Genomic DNA, 17,549 nt, shown 5'->3' with positions numbered 1-17,549 from the left:
GCTTTTATTACCGAGTTAAAACAAAGCATACAATAGGAAACCACTTTAAAGAAGTGTTCTTGTGCTCCCTAAAGTATTCCTGAATGCTAATTAACCTAAACTGGGTATTGTAGCCATCCTGAGGCAAAGGTATTCCCAAACGTTGGTAATGTAAAGTGAGACGCACCAATTAAGGCTGGAAAGTTACGGGCTCAAAGTATCGACTCAAAAGTAATGTACATTTATTTAAATATGATGATGTACAGTTTAAAAAGTTGTTTTTTTATGCAAACGGCACCTGCAGGCATTTGGTATCATTGTCGGAGCTGGGTAGTTTTACTAAGTTATGCGGATGAAGAGGGGATCGATTAAATGAACAGCTCCTTAATCTGGCGACAATAAAATGGCGGCGGGAACTCTCCGCCGCCCCCGGGGGCGGTTCTGTGACACCTGCAGCCCCAGGGGCGCGCGCCCGCCGGCCGGCTGTGTAATAGGCTGCAATGCCGCCGCGCTCGCACAGCCCTTCTTGCAGCGCGCGAGCAGGCGCGTGCGGATGTGGGCACGCGGGAGGTCCCCAGATCCCCCCGCCGGGAGCCGGGGAGCCAAGGGCGGCCTCGTTTCACTGCGGTTACATCATCCAGCCGCGGACCCACGCGCGGGCTGCAGCGGTAGCACAGTGTGGCGCCACTGCTTGCTCCCCCACGGGCAGGCACGGGATTTATTTTACACCCCCCGCTCCTTGGCGCGGCTGCCCACACATCCCCTCGTGAGCCTGCAGGTTTATTCAGGCAGACCTCCGTACTCAAGGAGCTGTACTGAGCGGGCGGTCAGGAGGCTCGCCTCGTATCACGCAGGTGCACGTAGGCCTCGACGCAGGTGCCTGGACTAAGAAGCTAGCACCACCACACTCAATGAATGCGAGGTGTAAGAGGCCTCCGTAGGCCACCCCGGGGTGATATCTTCAAAATACAAGAATAGAAAACGAACATGCCGGAATACGTGGGTATCAGGCAAATAATGGTGCTTTTTTTCAGCGCCTCGTGCTGCATTTGTGTTGTTTCTAGGAGCTGTGCATACATGCTTGCTTACCAACATTTTGAAATCGGGTCTGTTGGCATGCAAGTGAATAACAAGTCCCAATTGAATTAACCCACCGGGGCATAACAGTATACGCTGAATGATAGTACCTGAGCAGGTCATACATGTATATAAAACAGCGATAGAGAAGTTGAGCTGTAAACAGGAAAAGAGAAGTAGGACCTATTGCATATTGTATCCGCACGTAGGCTGTGTAACTAGTGCCAGGCAAACACTGGCAGAGTTGTAAAAGCTAAACATAGGCAGGGGAAAGAAAGGTTCTGCACAGTGCACGTCCAGTCACTGCATGGGAGTACAGAGTCGACCAAACAAAGTCTGCCCTGCATGAGCGGGCATATGCCACATGCACTAGGAGACCCCTTACTATCACGCTAACCAGCGGGGCAAGTAGAAGGAGGCCCTCCTGATGGACTCACTCACTGCTAAACTTGTACCCATGACTGCCTCCACCAATTAAGTATCAGTCACATTAAGTATTAGTCACCCATGCAAAGATGACAAGTATCATGACGCATGACTATCTCACTCTACCCTTAAGTTTGCCACAACAGGTCCGGGCACCCCTTAGCTCCGAACACAGAGCAAACTCTTCCCAAATAGGCCACTGTATGAATCTGCAATCTACCAACCAAGTGTAAAGAGGCAAGTAGTGTGTTACCCGTCCACCCAGCAAGAAGAGTTTTGGGGCCTCATCATAGGTACAAACCTCTGCACACATGCCATTAAGATAGGCACGTGTGAACATAAATGTGATGTCAACACACGTTACTGCTACGCATTCTATGAGCGTAACTTCCATTAGTGTGGCAGGTGCAGTGGCACTGGGGCAAAGAGGCCTGAAATGTCCACTGAACCCCGATTATTGCTGTATTTCACAGGTCAAACAGCCTTCCTTTCATTAGGGCCAATAAGGCACACTAGCTATGTCACGGACACAATCCAGACATCGCCCACATAATTCTCAATAACACCAGCACGAGCTCGGAGTGATATTTATGGACAGCGAACTATTGCATGTGACGAAAAGGGCAGCCGTGTACATTGCGATACTTTGCACTTCAGCCAAAGTTCATGATGAATTGCACAGAAGATATTCAGGTCATGGGCTGGTCCTGTCATCTACGCATCTGACAAAGAAAATTATACTTTGACAACAACAACTTAGTCAGCGTTCTATCCATCCCTGGTAAGTATCTGTGCCATGCTTGTTACCTTTTGCCAATTTGTACTTCGCATTCTGGGACTTGTAATTCTATGTTTAGCCTTAAAAACACAGGCTGAAAAATCCCAACATGCAATGTACTACTGTTTAAGAAGCCAGGAATGTCGCAAAGTGGGATTTGGCAGCTATAGATTTTAGAACTGTAGCAGTTAAGAGTGCAATAAAACAGCTCAATCTTTTAATGAGTTTGTTGCAGAGATCAGGTGAAACCCACAGGTAAATAGGTTTCTGTCCTGGTGATATTGGATAATCCTTCAGAGGTATATCAAAAATAAATACATAAATTAAAAAAGAAAAAAAAACCCCACAGAATTCGGTGATAACAACATCAGCTGTATACAGTGTGGCTCACAATGGAGGGACTAAAAAACGCTATGCGCATACTAAATAATTATTCCAAATTCAGAATTGAGCTGATATTCTATATGAAATTGCAAAAATGTTCCAGAATTTTGGCTTGTGGTGGAAATTTTACCACTCCCTTGCTGTATTATTCTGCACAATTGCAATTATTGGCAAACTTCCTTTTAAAACACACAAAGTGGGACACAATCTCGAAAGTTTAGCTAAAATTCCTGCAGTGCACTCAAGATCCGAAATTTCACTCAGTCCAAAATAATACAGACTTGGGCGATAGCAACCAAGGGTCTCAACGAGGGCAAAACGGACAATTACAAAAATTGACAGAAGTACAACTTCTCAGAGCATATTCTACAAATGCAGGGATGCAAAGACAACCATCTATAAATAGCGAGCCTACTTGACAACCCAAGTTCATGCCTACTGAAGGCCATCTGGTATGAATATTCAGAGGTGGGAAGTCCTTTTTGCTTTCTTTTTGATAGCATCACCTTGGTTACCCATGGTCTTGAAGGCACCAGAACACACCCACTAGTCATAGGCTCTTGCCACCGCACTCCTCGTTCCCACAGCAGGGGTATAGTGGTGGACTAGCTTAGCCCTTTTCCATACTAGACCTGGTCTCTCACTAGAGAAACACTTAAATGCCAAGAACAATTAAGACTCCAGCCCCAGCACACCTCATGTCCTCAGCAAGAATGGCCACTTTCCATAACCCATTGCCGCCCTAGAACTGGCCTCTCCCTGGAGCACCCCACATTCCCCAAGTAAGGATTGATTCTCACTGGATTGGCCCTTAAACCCGGACTAGGGGCTGTAATCCCTCCAGCACCCCTGGTTTTATTAATAGAACCGTGCTCTAGCTAAAGAACCCCTGCGGTCCTTAAAGAAGGACTGACTCAAAGCACTGCTTGGTCACCAACAAATTGCTAAATTCTAACTAAAGTGGCACTCGTGTGCGCTCCACGGGTGGACTCTAGCCAGAGAAAACCTTCTTCCCGAGTAGCGGTGGGCATGCAGTAAAAAGCACCATTCTCCCAAATGCAGATAGACCCTCGCCAAAGCACCCCTCGTTCCCTCATGGAGACTAAAATGCCCAAGTTTGTTGTTAGGTCTTGAAGGTCCAGAATTGGAGGCATGTGAGCCAGGGCGGTGGAAGCCGATGATCTGGTGCATTCAGGAATGCCTTACAGCACAATGTAGCAATATTAATGACTAGGCGCCCAGAAAGTGTCTTCTGAGAGCTTCTGATATTGTTGCATGGCAAGTGGGCATCTTCCCTGCCCCCATTGGTCGACAGCGTTACAACAAACAAATGATGGACGGAATGCTATCAATACAGACATTCTCCCCCAGTCAAGAGATCTGGGTTAAATCCATTGTTCTTTTGCCCACTACTCCACCCCAGTTTAGACATGGCCATATGCAAATCAGTCTTGACCCTGTGCCTCATGGGAACAGTCCAGCCCGAACTGCCAAGCCATGTCTTCCCTGGACCGGAATCAAGCATCCTAGGACCGGTTTCTGGCTAACAGCCGTCATCAGCCAGGATAGCTTGACTCCAGTGGCGTAGTGAGCACGGGTCCCACGTCTGGGAATACCCATCCCACTTAGGGCGAAAAGCGTTACAACAAACAAATGATGGACGGAATGCTGACAATGCAGACATTCTCCCCCAGTCAAGAGATATGGGTTAAATCCATCGTTCTTTTGCCCACCACACCACCCCAGTTTAGACATGGCCATATGCAAATCAGTCTTGACCCTGTGCCTCATGGGAACAGTCCAGCCCGAACTGCCAAGCCATGTCTTCCCTGGACCAGAATCAAGCATCCTAGGACCAGTTTCTGGCTAACAGCCGTCATCAGCCAGGATAGCTTGAGTCCAGTAGCGTAGTGAGCACGGGTCCCACGTCTGGGAATACCCATCCCACTTAGGGCGAAAAGCGTTACAACAAACAAATGATGGACGGAATGCTGACAATGCAGACATTCTCCCCCAGTCAAGGGCACAACGTGGGACCCGTGCTCACTACGCCACTGGAGTCAAGCTTTCCTGGCTGATGACGGCTGATAGCCAGAAACCGGTCCTAGGATGCTTGATTCCGGTCCAGGGAAGACATGGCTTGCCAGTTCAGGCTGGACTGTTCCCATGAGGCACAGGGTCAAGACTGATTTGCATATGGCCATGTCTGAACTGGGGTGGCGTAGTGGGCAAAAGAACGATGGATTTAACCCAGATCTCCTGACTGGGGGAGAATGTCTGCATTGTCAGCATTCCGTCCATCATTTGTTTGTTGTAACGCTTTTCGCCCTAAGTGGGATGGGTATTCCCAGACGTGGGACCCGTGCTCACTACGCCACTGGAGTCAAGCTATCCTGGCTGATGACGGCTGATAGCCAGAAACCGGTCCTAGGATGCTTGATTCCGGTCCAGGGAAGACATGGCTTGGCAGTTCGGGCTGGACTGTTCCCATGAGGCACAGGGTCAAGACTGATTTGCATATGGCCATGTCTGAACTGGGGTGGCGTAGTGGGCAAAAGAACGATGGATTTAACCCAGATCTCCTGACTGGGGGAGAATTGTCTGCATTGTCAGCATTCCGTCCATCATTTGTTTGTTGTAACGCTTTTCGCCCTAAGTGGGATGGGTATTCCCAGACGTGGGACCCGTGCTCACTACGCCACTGCAGTCAAGCTATCTTGGCTGATGACGGCTGATAGCCAGAAACCGGTCCTAGGATGCTTGATTCCGGTCCAGGGAAGACATGGCTTGGCAGTTCGGGCTGGACTGTTCCCATGAGGCACAGGGTCAAGACTGATTTGCATATGGCCATGTCTGAACTGGGGTGGCGTAGTGGGCAAAAGAACGATGGATTTAACCCAGATCTCCTGACTGGGGGAGAATGTCTGCATTGTCAGCATTCCGTCCATCATTTGTTTATTGTAACCCATTGGTCGACAGGCACCTGCGTAAGGGACTGTGACAGAAACAACAAGGATTTACCTACAAAAAGGGTATCAAGAGGTTGTCATTTAACCCATGTCATAAGGAATTAATGCAACTCTCTGTCCTAATTGTATGAATCTCAGAAAAAAACAAAGAGACCACTGGGGTGACGTCCTGCCACTCGTAGGACGGAAGGACACTGGTCACTTGCATAGTCCTTTTGGAATAGATGTTAAATTCCAAAGGAGTGCTGAAACATGGCAGTGGGTCCTCGAGGGCACTGCACTTGTGTGACCTTTTGGGAGGGCTGAAGATTATATGAGGTTGTCACAAAGCTTAGTAGAATTGAAGTAAAGCATAAGGGATGTTAAAAAAAGAAAAAAAAGGAAGGGTCTTTGGGGAAATGAATACCAGATGTAAACTGAGAGTTTAAGAATCTTAAGGAAAGAGTACCCCGGGTATCACAAAAGGGATGCATCTTGATGGTTTTATCCATACAGCATCGCTAAGCCGTGGGTTGTTAAGGTAGAGATGCTGGAGGTCATCGTAAAGCAGAGGGATTTTGGAGTAACTATATCTAGTGACCAACACGAACAGCGGGACACCTCTCCCAAAAATTGATTGATAATCTATTATCCAGACGCATGGCAATGAGATTAATTAGTGTTATGTATCCCAATAGTACACAAAATTTGCATTATACATAGATCCTGCGCAATCTTAATATAATATGAAAAAGCAGAATATTACAGACTGAATGGCAACAGCATGACCAATTCAACCCTTGTACTGGACTAAACGAATAACATTAAGATCCCACGGACTGGAGTGCTTCCTGTCCGCAAAGCGCTTCAGCATCTCGTCAGAAGTAGAAAGCATTACAAAAATACTAATACCAAATCTTAAGAGTATTTAAATCAACAGTGTCCCATGGAGGTCCTAAAGGGCGGTCTTCATACCACATTTTAAGGATGTCTGTACAAGATAACATACGCACAATGAAACTACACAGAAAATATTACACAGATATTAACCTGGAAATCTAGTGTAGATTCAGGCCTCATGGACTCCGCGGTCTAAACAATGACAGGAAGATGCGAGAAGAATGTAAAGGGAATAAATGAGCAGGGGAGGGGTGTAACCAAGAAGGAAAACAAGCATTAGCAAAGCCAAATAATTTGGGGTTAAATGGGATTACGCATACCGCGTTAGCACATTAGAGCAAAGCAAACAGGAGGGACCCATCGGGCACAGACCAGGCAATCATTGTAAACTAGTCCCTTATACTCCTCAACCTAAGTACTTGAATGGAGGCGGAAGGATTCAACAAAACTGAACAGCCAATAGCATTACTTGAGAGATAAAGTCTTGAATTGACTGGGTTGAGGTTTGAACAAGAAGTAATTGGCCAGATTAATGAAAGATGCTGGTATAAAAAAATTCCAATGGTTGGAAGAGCCGGAACCAATACCCACTCCATGTATGTAGTAAGCAATAGGTCAGGTTAATAGGTGCCTGTCAAAACCCAGGCCTAAAAAGGCCAATCAGTATATTGTAATCAATAAGTCTTTGATAGCAGCACTGTCACAGTCCAGACCTAATAATGAACCTGGTCCCACCATCTCCCATGGATCCGGTATCGCCCATCTTGTTAGAGGGTAGATACAAAATGTTGTCTCAAGTTGAACACTCAGATTAACGTGAAATTAGCAAATGCAGCAAGAACGGTCTCTTGTAATAAGAGATGCTGCTTACGGGATGTGGCCTGTTTCAAGGAGCAGTGCCTCAATTTAAGAGGCGCTACAAGAGAGGATCTATTCACAGTTATGTCTCTAATGCAGCAACCGAAGTCAACTCACTCACAGAGATGTCTCTTAAAATGAATGCCCTTCTAGGGCAGAAGGCCTCAAGTCTTCCCTTAGGTACTCTCAGCTCACACGGCCTGGAAGGCAGCATTGACTCAAGGACGTCTCTAACTCAGAAGAGAGCTCGTCCCACATGTTCAAGTTAAAGATCCATACGAATGGGGCTCCTATTAGTGACGTCTCGGGCTATAAAGGATGCCATTGGCTCTCGACAGAAGGGGGGTCTCGCGACGGATGTCACAGTGAGTTGAATGTACCCGTGACAGCGATCTATGACATTAAAGGTGAAACCCCTTAGGCTCGGTCTCATGACTGGAACAGAGACGCCCCTTTTCGATTTCTCATTCGTCTCAGACAGCTGACCCTACGCCCCCCCGCCCCCATAGCGACCATAAACAAGTGCCTCTGTTGTGGTGCGTTGCCCCTGATAGCGTCTGGGATCAGCATTGTCAACCGCTGCCGCCACAAACACAAAATGGGGGAGAGCCGATGATAAAATCTGTTTATTGCTGGCATCAGTGGCGTGGGGAGTCCCCCGGGGGCTTTAGGGGGGGCTTTGATGGTCTGTGCTGTAAACAAGGCATTGCCTTTACAAACTACAGCCATATTATTACCTCAAACATCTGACACCAAGCGAGTTTTAGACTTGCGACCTCGCAAGGTTATACGGTAACGGGGCCAACATCTCAGAAAGAGCGGGCGCTTTGAAGCAGGCGCTTTCCATTGGAGCGCTACTGTGAGGCTTGGGGCTGCCGCGCGGTCAGTCTTGGAGATGTCAGGGGCCCAGGGACCATTAACGAGCCTCTCCCAGACAAGTGGGCTTCTGGGACCGATGTCAACGTAACTGGAGGATTAAGTGTTAGGGTGGTAAAATTACTACTGGGACTTGGGGTGCCTGAGTTAGAGTAGGCGGCCTCCATCTTCCATTCCGGTTAACAGCGATAATCACCGAGTCCGGAATAGTATTTATATCGATGCAAATCTAAACCCCAGGGCAATACACACCATATAAAAACAAGTTAACATTAGTCTTGCACAAGCAGGATTTTTTTATGACAACGAACCTACATCCATGTTTTTCAACACGCTCGCCCAAGGAATAGTAAACACCTGTATTTCCTTGATGGGTCCAGCAAAACCCAGTTTATTACAAGTTCAGCACCTCGTTTAACAGGATATTTTAGGCAATTTTCCCCCTAGTACTGCCCTTTAGTAGAACTATACCCACCGTTACAATCCAAGGGGGCTCTGGTATCCATAAAATGTTTCACCCAACTGTTCCCCTCGCCATCAGAATCAGTAAACCACGAAACGGAGGCAAAACTCCGGCCCAGCCCCGCTCAGCTCACTTCCCAGGGTACCAAGGCCTTTAGAGGTGTTGAAGGCCAGCTCATTGGCCAGAGTGGAATGCTTTGATGGCACTCCAAGATGGTTAGGGTGCTGGAAGTTGGCAAGACATTTGGAACCCTCACCCAATCTGCTGCACCCCTCATGTTTTTTTTCTTGGAATAGGGGAAGATTTGAGAAATATGAACCAGTACCATGGATGTTTGACAACCTGAATACCATCAGTCACAAATTGACGGCGGGTAAACTACGAAACATCTGGTCTGCTACCAGAATGTCAGACATCTTAAGCCCTCTGCTCTTGGCTAAAAGCATGACTTGACGACGGGCTGCGAAACTCACTCTTTCCAAATCCCCAATCCAAGTCACAGCGGTCACATAGCCCCCTGTTACAGGGGATAACTAGAGCCCTAGTTCATCAAACTTATTTTTTGCTGATAGATGTTCTTCAGCTGCGGCCCGAGAGTCCGAAAGGTGCGTGTGAAATAAGGAGCGTTAAGAGTTAAGTATTTCAGGTGTTTCCAGGAGTGCATGTGATGGGCTGAGATAATTCCAACGGCCTGGACCCTGTACACTGAGGGATCTCCCTTGGTGTTTCATCCTTATATGCTGGATCAAGTGAGCAGCTGAAGAGCAGAGGGTTCTGGATAGGGTGTTTTGTGGTACTAACTTAGACAACTATTTTCGACCCCCCACCCCCCCCCTCCCCAAGTAGGCTTTATGGATGGTGCTGAGAATGGCATGCTTTCATAGCACACCTGGTGTGCTCCTGCTTTCGTGGCACGCCTGGTGCGGCCCTGCTTTCGTGGCACACCTGGTGCAGCCCTGCTTTTGTAGCACGCCTGCTGAGCTCCTGCTTTTGTGGCACGCCTGGTGAGGCCCTGCTTTCGTGGCCGCCTGGTGCAGCCCTGCTTTCGAGGCACGCCTGGTGCGGCCCCGCTTTCGAGGCAAGCCTGGTGCGGCCCCGCTTTCGAGGCAAGCCTGGTGTGCTCCTGCTTTCCTGGACCGCCTGGTGCGGCCCTGCTTTTGTGGCACACCTTGTGCAGCCCTGCTTTTGTGGCACACCTTGTGCAGCCCTGTTTTTGTGGCACACCTGGTGCGGCCCTGCTTTCGTAGCACGCCTGCTGAGCTCCTGCTTTTGTGGCACACCTGGTACGGCCCCGCTTTCGTGGCCCGCCTGGTACGGCCCCGCTTTCGAGGCACGCCTGGTGCGGCCCCGCTTTCGTGGCCCGCCTGGTACGGCCCCGCTTTCGAGGCACGCCTGGTGCGGCCCCGCTTTCGAGGCACGCCTGGTGCGGCCCCGCTTTCGAGGCACGCCTGGTGCGGCCCCGCTTTCGAGGCACGCCTGGTGCGGCCCCGCTTTCGAGGCACGCCTGGTGCGGCCCCGCTTTCGAGGCACGCCTGGTGCGGCCCTGCTTTCTTGCCATGCCTGGCACGACTCTGCTTTCATGGCATGCCTGGTGTGGTCCTGCTTTCACAGCATGCCTGGAGCTGCCCTGCTTTCATGGAATGCCTGATGTGGCCATGCTTTCACGGCACGCCTTGCATGGTCCTGCTTTCATGGCACGCCTGGCTCGGTCCTGCTTTCATGGTATGCCTGGTTTTCTCCTTTCATAGCATGCCTGGTGAGCTCCTCCTTTCATGGCACGCCTGGTGTACCCCAGCTTGTGTAGCTAACAGCATATTATGTTGCCTGGGTTTCTCGTCCCTACATCCAGGAGGTAAGTGTTGGATGGCCAAGAACACACATACTCAATAATGGAGGGGAGCTCTAGAAGATCACTGATACATTCAGAGAGGGGTCAGCTTCGGTCTCAGGGTTGCGCGAGTGCGAAACAAATGATCTGGCGTCCGATCTGTGCAAAGTGGTGCAAAAATCCACAGTGCTAGAAGTGAAATTACAAGTCCCAAAATGTAACTGACTGATGAATAAGAGCCAGGACAGGGTGAGGATCACACATGGCATGGGGCCACCTGGCAGCCAATGCTGGATTCAGGACATACATTTGATATCTGTGGTAATAACTGCGTTTCCCTTTAGTATTTGTAGATTAGTACCAATATAAACAGTAAATGATCCATCCGACAATGTCGTCACATCACTGACCTTGGAGGGTTAAAAGGCAGAGTAGGCCCTGCTAGCATTAGCACTTGAGGCAGGATAGCTGCAGACCGATCTCAGCAGTACGCGTGTTCACCAACTAAGACATTTTACCAGCATAATGATGGTGAAGTTTAAATCACAAGCAGGAAACATGAATGTTTTGCGTTACAAAAAAAATAGTTGGAACAGCTCCTTCAACTGTGAAAATGTGGTACCCCGAAAGTGTGAAAACATCATCAAGTTAGAGAGGCGCGCAGTATCTAAATAACAACATAAAAACATAACATATGTATTTGTAAAGCGCATGTTCACCCAAGGGTATCTTGGCACTAAATAACGAATGTTTATTGTTACCCAGCTCAATGGTTCTCATTTTAATCGACCTTCGAAGGATGAAAGGCAGGGATTTGAACCTGTGACCATGAGCTCAAACACAGGGCCCTGCAGGGGATGCATTAGTCCACTAAGCCACCAGATCAGGCCAGTGAGCTACGCATAACAACTGCACTCTCCATTCTACAGAAAGGGGTATAAACTTGAAATTAAATCTTACATAAAAAATAAAGTAATCCAATGAATCCATAAAATCTGCAAAGTACCCAACTTCAGCAGGTCACCGCGTTTTTTTATGTCCAAAGGCCAATGAGGGGTGGGTGCTGATGGCTAAGATTAAAATAGATTTTCTATGTTTTAATAATCCAGAATTTGCATTTACATTAGTTATTTGCATTGGACTTAAACCCTCGGGAATTAATAACTCGCTTTTTCAAATCAGTGAGGATGCTGGTTAAAATGCGAGTCCTGAACCAGCATCTTCTCCAAGGAGGAGGATGGGCTGCAGTAGTCCTAGGTTACTGTTACATCTGCCCTGTGATGCGCCTCTATCAACAGATGGGAGCAGCCTCAGCACCTAACGCAGCAACAGGCTGAGAACCCACTCACCCACGTCTGACGCAAGGACCACAATGCACCGCGGCAGGGGTAAAATAAAGGAACAAGTTCTTCTATGTCTGCTTCCAGTGGTTTCGGTCATTGGCCAGGGTGCTCGGATGTGCGAAGCCAGCGGTGCTGTGACGAAAGATTGCAACAGCCAAGAAATGCAGAGCCTGTCCCTTGGCACTGCTGATCACGTGTCATCGCCGACGGTCAAGCACATATAGGATTATTTACTTTACAATGTATAACCCCGTATGCAAGAGTCCCTGGTTTAGAGACACCGTTACCTGCTTTGCTGATTCAGCATGGGTTGGGCAGGCAGAGACAACTTCCCGCAAGCCGGTCCGCCCTCCCTCCCTCCCTCCATCCTCACCCAAAAAGGGGAAACTGCTAATTAATTAAACATATGCGCTTACCCACTAAAAAAGCCGAAGGACGGACAGGTCTTGACTAATCGCCTATATAGACCGATGGGAGCTTCGGCGAGATGGAGTGTCCATAAGGGGTGACGCGCGGATGGAATGGGTCCCGGCAGCGCACAGAATGGGGGGCGACGGGCAGGGAAGGCGGGCGGTCACTTAATGAGGAAGTGCCCCAAGTCACTCAGCGCGTCCGCGGCGCGCCGAGCCGCAACCCCTCGCACATGACTCGCCAAAAAGGGACAGAGCAGGCGGACTGAAATAGGTTCCGTGGCATCCTTTTACCAACAATGAACTCTCTTTAAGAGCCTTTAATTCAATTTTCTTCTCGGAATACGAATGCGATTGTAAATCATATTTTAATAAAGTGCCTACTCAACCAGTTTTGTAGCGCTATGAAGAACAGCTTTACACAGACTGTCATAACACAAATATGGCACTAAATGCCACCCACACACCCCCTCCCCAATTTACGGCCCATTCGAAGACATTCTACTTTAAAGTATTTTCAAAATATTCATCAACTATTTTCTTATAGGCTAGCAAAGAAATATTATCGCTCTTTACTCAGGGGGGCTGCAAAACGGCAACAGCAATGCAAGTTCTGACAAGCACACGGGGCACAGATGTACAGAATACGAGCAAGCCACTGGTTTGAGTCGTGACAGGCCGACTCAGCCTTTCACCGTTCATAGCAGATGAAATGAGTTCCCGGGCGGCAGAAACATCTCTTTTGGAAACAATTCAGTTTGTACAGTGTACTATAGAAATTGCAATTAACGTTACAGTAAATAAACGATTATTTACAAACTACATTTAATCAAAGTCTCTTAATTTCTCACTAATTGTTTAGGAAGAAAATCCCCTCTCGCACTGTCAGGAGGACTATGAAATTAAATATTTCCCTCAAAGAATCCTTCCGATCTCTCCTGGCCACCATGGCATGCCATACACGTTTATGGTTTGTAAAAAAAAAAAAAAAAAAAATGGGTACAAGCCTCATCAACCAACAAGTGAAAATATGATTTAAGTGGGAACTCTGTACTCGGGCCAACTGCTTTCCCATTTCACCTCACTCCTCCAGCCGGAAATTTGGAAGGCAGGAGAAGAAAATGGAAGGAGGAAAAACTGAAATAGCGAAGGAGGGGCATGTGACAACTAGCAGGTAAGCCCAGGTACAGCAACACGCTTGCGGCAACTGCGTGTGCACCTGACGGAACTCACCTTACCATGGACGTGGCGGAGAGCTCCCCTGGACAGCCAAACCCGCCGACGGCCATAGCCCACCGGCCATGGCTCTTCCACCGCGCACTACAAAAATATAGTGCAATCATTTTGTTTTTTAACATAAGCGCAAAACATAAATCTGGTTGTGGGGTCGAGTGGTGCCAGTACAATCGTGAACGACATGGACAACAACCGCCGTGGTTTACTGCAGAAACCATCGGATTGGCACGGTTTGGAGTTCTCAGGCCTTTGGAGAAAGAAGATCAGTTTCGGGATACAACAAACACGATGATTAAAAAAAAAAAGACAACTTTTATTGTTTTGAGAAGATATGTGAACTTCCGAAGGCTCACATGACAAGGGTGGCCCTGGAAAAAAGGAGGGGGACACACCACTGAGGCACGAGAGAATGAACATCAATTTCTTTGTAGGCTTGTGGACAACCAAAACTCATTTTTGTTTTCATCCTACTCGGTTTTGCTACCTCTCACACAAAATGTTGATATTCTTAACGTAGCCTCTCTAAAGACAATGAAGAACAGGAGGACATATGTCATTGAGAAGCAAGGATTGACGTGCCCAGGTGCCCTTTTTAATGGCACAGTATGGGTAGGACCACCACAGAACTACAAGGCGAGTAGGAGAAGCCTGGTAGCCAGAAAGGCAATGGCTGCCCCCCCTTAACCACCTAAGGATTGTTTAGCAACCCCTTGGTGACCGACTACTCACCTGTCAACGGTTTTGCGTCGTAAGCCTAGAGCACCTGGCGTGCTGTCGTTCACCTTTGGAGCTGGGAAGACAGGTGCGCGGGACCAGCGTCTCCGGGGACAGGTGTGGGCTCTGAGTCTCAGGGAGAGATATGGGTGGGATCAGCGTCTCCCGGGGACAGGTGTGGGCGTTGCTTGCCAAGGTGAGACTGGGTGGGATCAACGTCACTGGGGTGGGATCAGGCCACAGTCCCTCACAGGTAGGTAGGGTGGTGGTGGGAGGGAAGGGAGGACGTTTGTTCCAGTTATTGTTCTGAACTGGGAAATAAGGACACAGGAGAGCGGGCAGCTGTTGATGGTGGACCCCCACTAAACTTGCCCTTATGATATAATATAAATCCCCAATGGGGCGACAGGCTGTAGGTACAGATGCAATAGTGACACCTCTTGGAAAAAGAAACCGCATTAAATGTTGACAGGACTGCGTGGAACACTGGTCTTCAGGAAAGGTAAAATATATTTTCCTTTAGCGGAGGAGAGCCCTGGAGGTAAGCTACATGATCACCTGCATGAGGGTGTACAAGGTTGCTTGAAATTAGGTACAGGTGCAAGAATCTTCAAAATGAGAAAAGTGACAGATCTATCAGTTGAAAGTATGCAAGACCCTTCATAATTAAATACAATATCTACTGAGGTAGCCTTTGAGGTGAGGTGTTGGATACGAGCGACAAATGCTGTGGTTGTTAAACATGGACGATCATATGGGTCGCCACTTCAGGGGGACAAGGATACCTAGCATTAGCCATAGAATCCCTTCCTTCCATTGGCAAAAGGTCTTTGTAATGTGGTGTGGAAAAAACCCTTGTTGGGGCAGGAGTGTCAATAAGATGAGATATAGGGCCATTTTCTTCAAGTTTCCACCAATGTCTTTGGTATTGAATATGGGATCAGGTCCTTCAAGAAGGAACAACAGTCTTAGGAGTAAAGTATAAACTCACCTCTTTAAGAGGGTCGACGTAGATTCAGTGCTGGTTCTATATTTTCAGATGCGTACAAGGATTGGACTAGTTTATTCACCAGTTCTTCAGTTCTTTTGTCTTTGGAACTTAAGTGTTCATAAGTTTTCACATGGAGCTGGTTTGACTTTACAGGGTTACAGTCTTAGTTTTGGTGATGATCTCATCTTCTGAAACAGACTGTGGTCTCGGGGTCTCTGCATGAGGTATCCTTCTTTGTCACGTTGGTTGGTGACCACAACTCACTTTAGGCAGATTTTGGTTTCAAGACGAACTATACTTTCGGAGGCAGAGGATGATCCTGGGCTCTCTGACATGGGTCTCCTTCACGCACAGATTACAACACGCTCAAAATATTCAAAGCTTGCTTGCCTTTTTGACAGCGATGACATGTCTCAAACGTTCAGATGTGATATGTTTAGCTTTCTCGAGAATAAAAGGTAAGGACAAAATGTCTCCAGGATGTACTTGACTTCCACAGGCATAGATTATATACTTAATATTTCCAAGGAGGAAATATTTTAGAACCGTTTTGGAATCCCAGATGGGTATCACTCCTTTCAAAACTGCTCTGTAGATCTCTTCAACAATTTTATCAATCTCAGGAGAAGGTTGTTGCCTCCGGGTTTCCAGTCACACCTGCTTAATTTGTGTAGTTTCGGGTTGACTTTAGGCTTACTGAAGTGCTTCCTCTCAACTTGTTCACAGGTAAAGGTGGTCTCTACCTGTGCAAACTATACTTGGATTCTCAGAGTAAGGTTATGGCTTCTGGATCTTCGCTGTATACTTTTCTTTCTCAGATGCATATTAGGGAATCCAGGCATTCAAGAGGTTGGAACAATTGTCCAGGTTTGCTATGGCAATGATCCAGGAAGCTTAGCTGTGCACTCCTGCAAATACCCTTGAACGGCAACGAGTCCCTGTCCCTAATGTATGGCCGACGTGTCTTCCATGTAGTGGCCACTGCCTTTATTGTTCCATGGTGTAAAGTCCCTGTAATTTCCAGCGTCCTATTTCTCCCTGCTGCACACCCGTGCCCGCCTTTAATTCTGCAATGACTCCCGTCTGTCTGTATTGTCTTCGTCTGTCTGTATTCTCCCTTCTGCTTCTATTGTCCCTCTCTGCCTCCCCTACCTGCAGGGCTCCCTGGAAGGACTGCGTATAATGTCTGTTTCTGCTCTTCTCAGACCGCTCTGCGCCGTGCCTCCTCTAGCTGCCGCCGGTCCTCGGTGGGCTGTTCCTTGCTCTTGTCCCTGCAGGGCTGCAGCTCCCTCTTCCCTCCCCCTCACCTGTCCTCTAGCCCCCTCTTAGCAACAGGGAACACCCAAACTGCCACTTCCTGGATTACCCCCTTGCTGCTCTTTCTTGGCCAATCAGAAGGCAAAGTCATTCTCCACACCTTGCCTTCCACCCCCAGGGTCCCTGCAGCCCCCCTCCCTCCCCTCACCTGGCACAGGTTGCCAAGCCTGCACCGCATAGCTCCTCCTCCTACCCACACCTCCCATGTTCTGCTACTCAAGACGCCAAGAAGGTCAGTCCTTTTTCTATGACTACACAAATGGGGGCGGGGTGTGGGGGGGGGGGGGGGGGCAGTAAATGACACAGAGCCACATGGGAGGCGAACATGGCAGACATCTTGGAATGTTATTTTTTGGTCATTAGTCGGCGTTGACGTTCTTAAACGAAATCCGTTAATAATGATAGTCATCTGAAAGCCCTATATTTTATTGTAACAAGTATTAGTAATTAAAATAATTATGACATTTAAATCAAGAATAATGATTTACAATAGGAGATATTTTACCACGCTATATGATACAATTCAAGCCTCAATTAAAAACGTTTATGAAAAATGCCTTCTTTTAACTCCTTCGACCTCTTCTACCGATTTCAGGATGACTGTTACTGTTCATATGACGTTCGCCGTACGTCGTCACGCCTCCTGCATTCACTGCTTCTTTTATGTTTATGCTACCAAGGAAACCAGACTCCGGGAACCAGGAAGCGGCTTTCCATGTTTCTTGCTTTCTCATTGGGTGGTGTCATACAGGTGAGTCCCCTCTTTGTGATTGGCTGGAGCAGTAGTCCGTCATGCCTTTATTGAGCTGCAGGTTTCACCCTTCTACACTCTAAAAAGCCAGTCCGCCCTCAGGGTGAGGCGGGAGAAGGTGAACAACATGGGCGGGTCGATGGACTTTGGCACTGAGAATGTAGGGCAAGCAAGGGCGGCAGCCTTAAATGGGAAACTCCTTGTCACGAAGAGTGGAGCCCACCGCAAAAAAAAATAATTTGAGAGATGCAAAGATCTCAGATTTCCTAG

At 48.0% G+C, this 17,549-nt stretch overlaps 1 protein-coding gene across 2 annotated transcripts in view; it reads right to left on the bottom strand.

Moving 5' to 3' along the window:
- ZBTB7B (zinc finger and BTB domain containing 7B) overlaps window positions 1-16,749 on the bottom strand; it is a 137,405-nt gene extending 120,656 nt beyond the window's left edge. The window contains exon 1 of one of the 2 annotated variants that reach the window (XM_085639241.1): window positions 15,212-16,749. The gene's annotated coding sequence lies outside the window, so the exon portion shown is untranslated. Of the gene's footprint in view, window positions 1-14,235; window positions 14,388-15,211 lie in introns of those variants that run through there. The other variant, XM_085639242.1, reaches the window with a different exon arrangement.
- Window positions 16,750-17,549: the final 800 nt, after the last annotated feature.

The sequence above is a fragment of the Triturus cristatus genome, chromosome 12 (genome assembly GCF_964204655.1).
Source record: "Triturus cristatus chromosome 12, aTriCri1.1, whole genome shotgun sequence".
In the NCBI taxonomy this organism is placed as follows: domain Eukaryota; kingdom Metazoa; phylum Chordata; class Amphibia; order Caudata; family Salamandridae; genus Triturus; species Triturus cristatus.
Note: the sequence above shows the minus strand (reverse complement) of the source record. Positions and strands in the feature narration are given on the sequence as shown.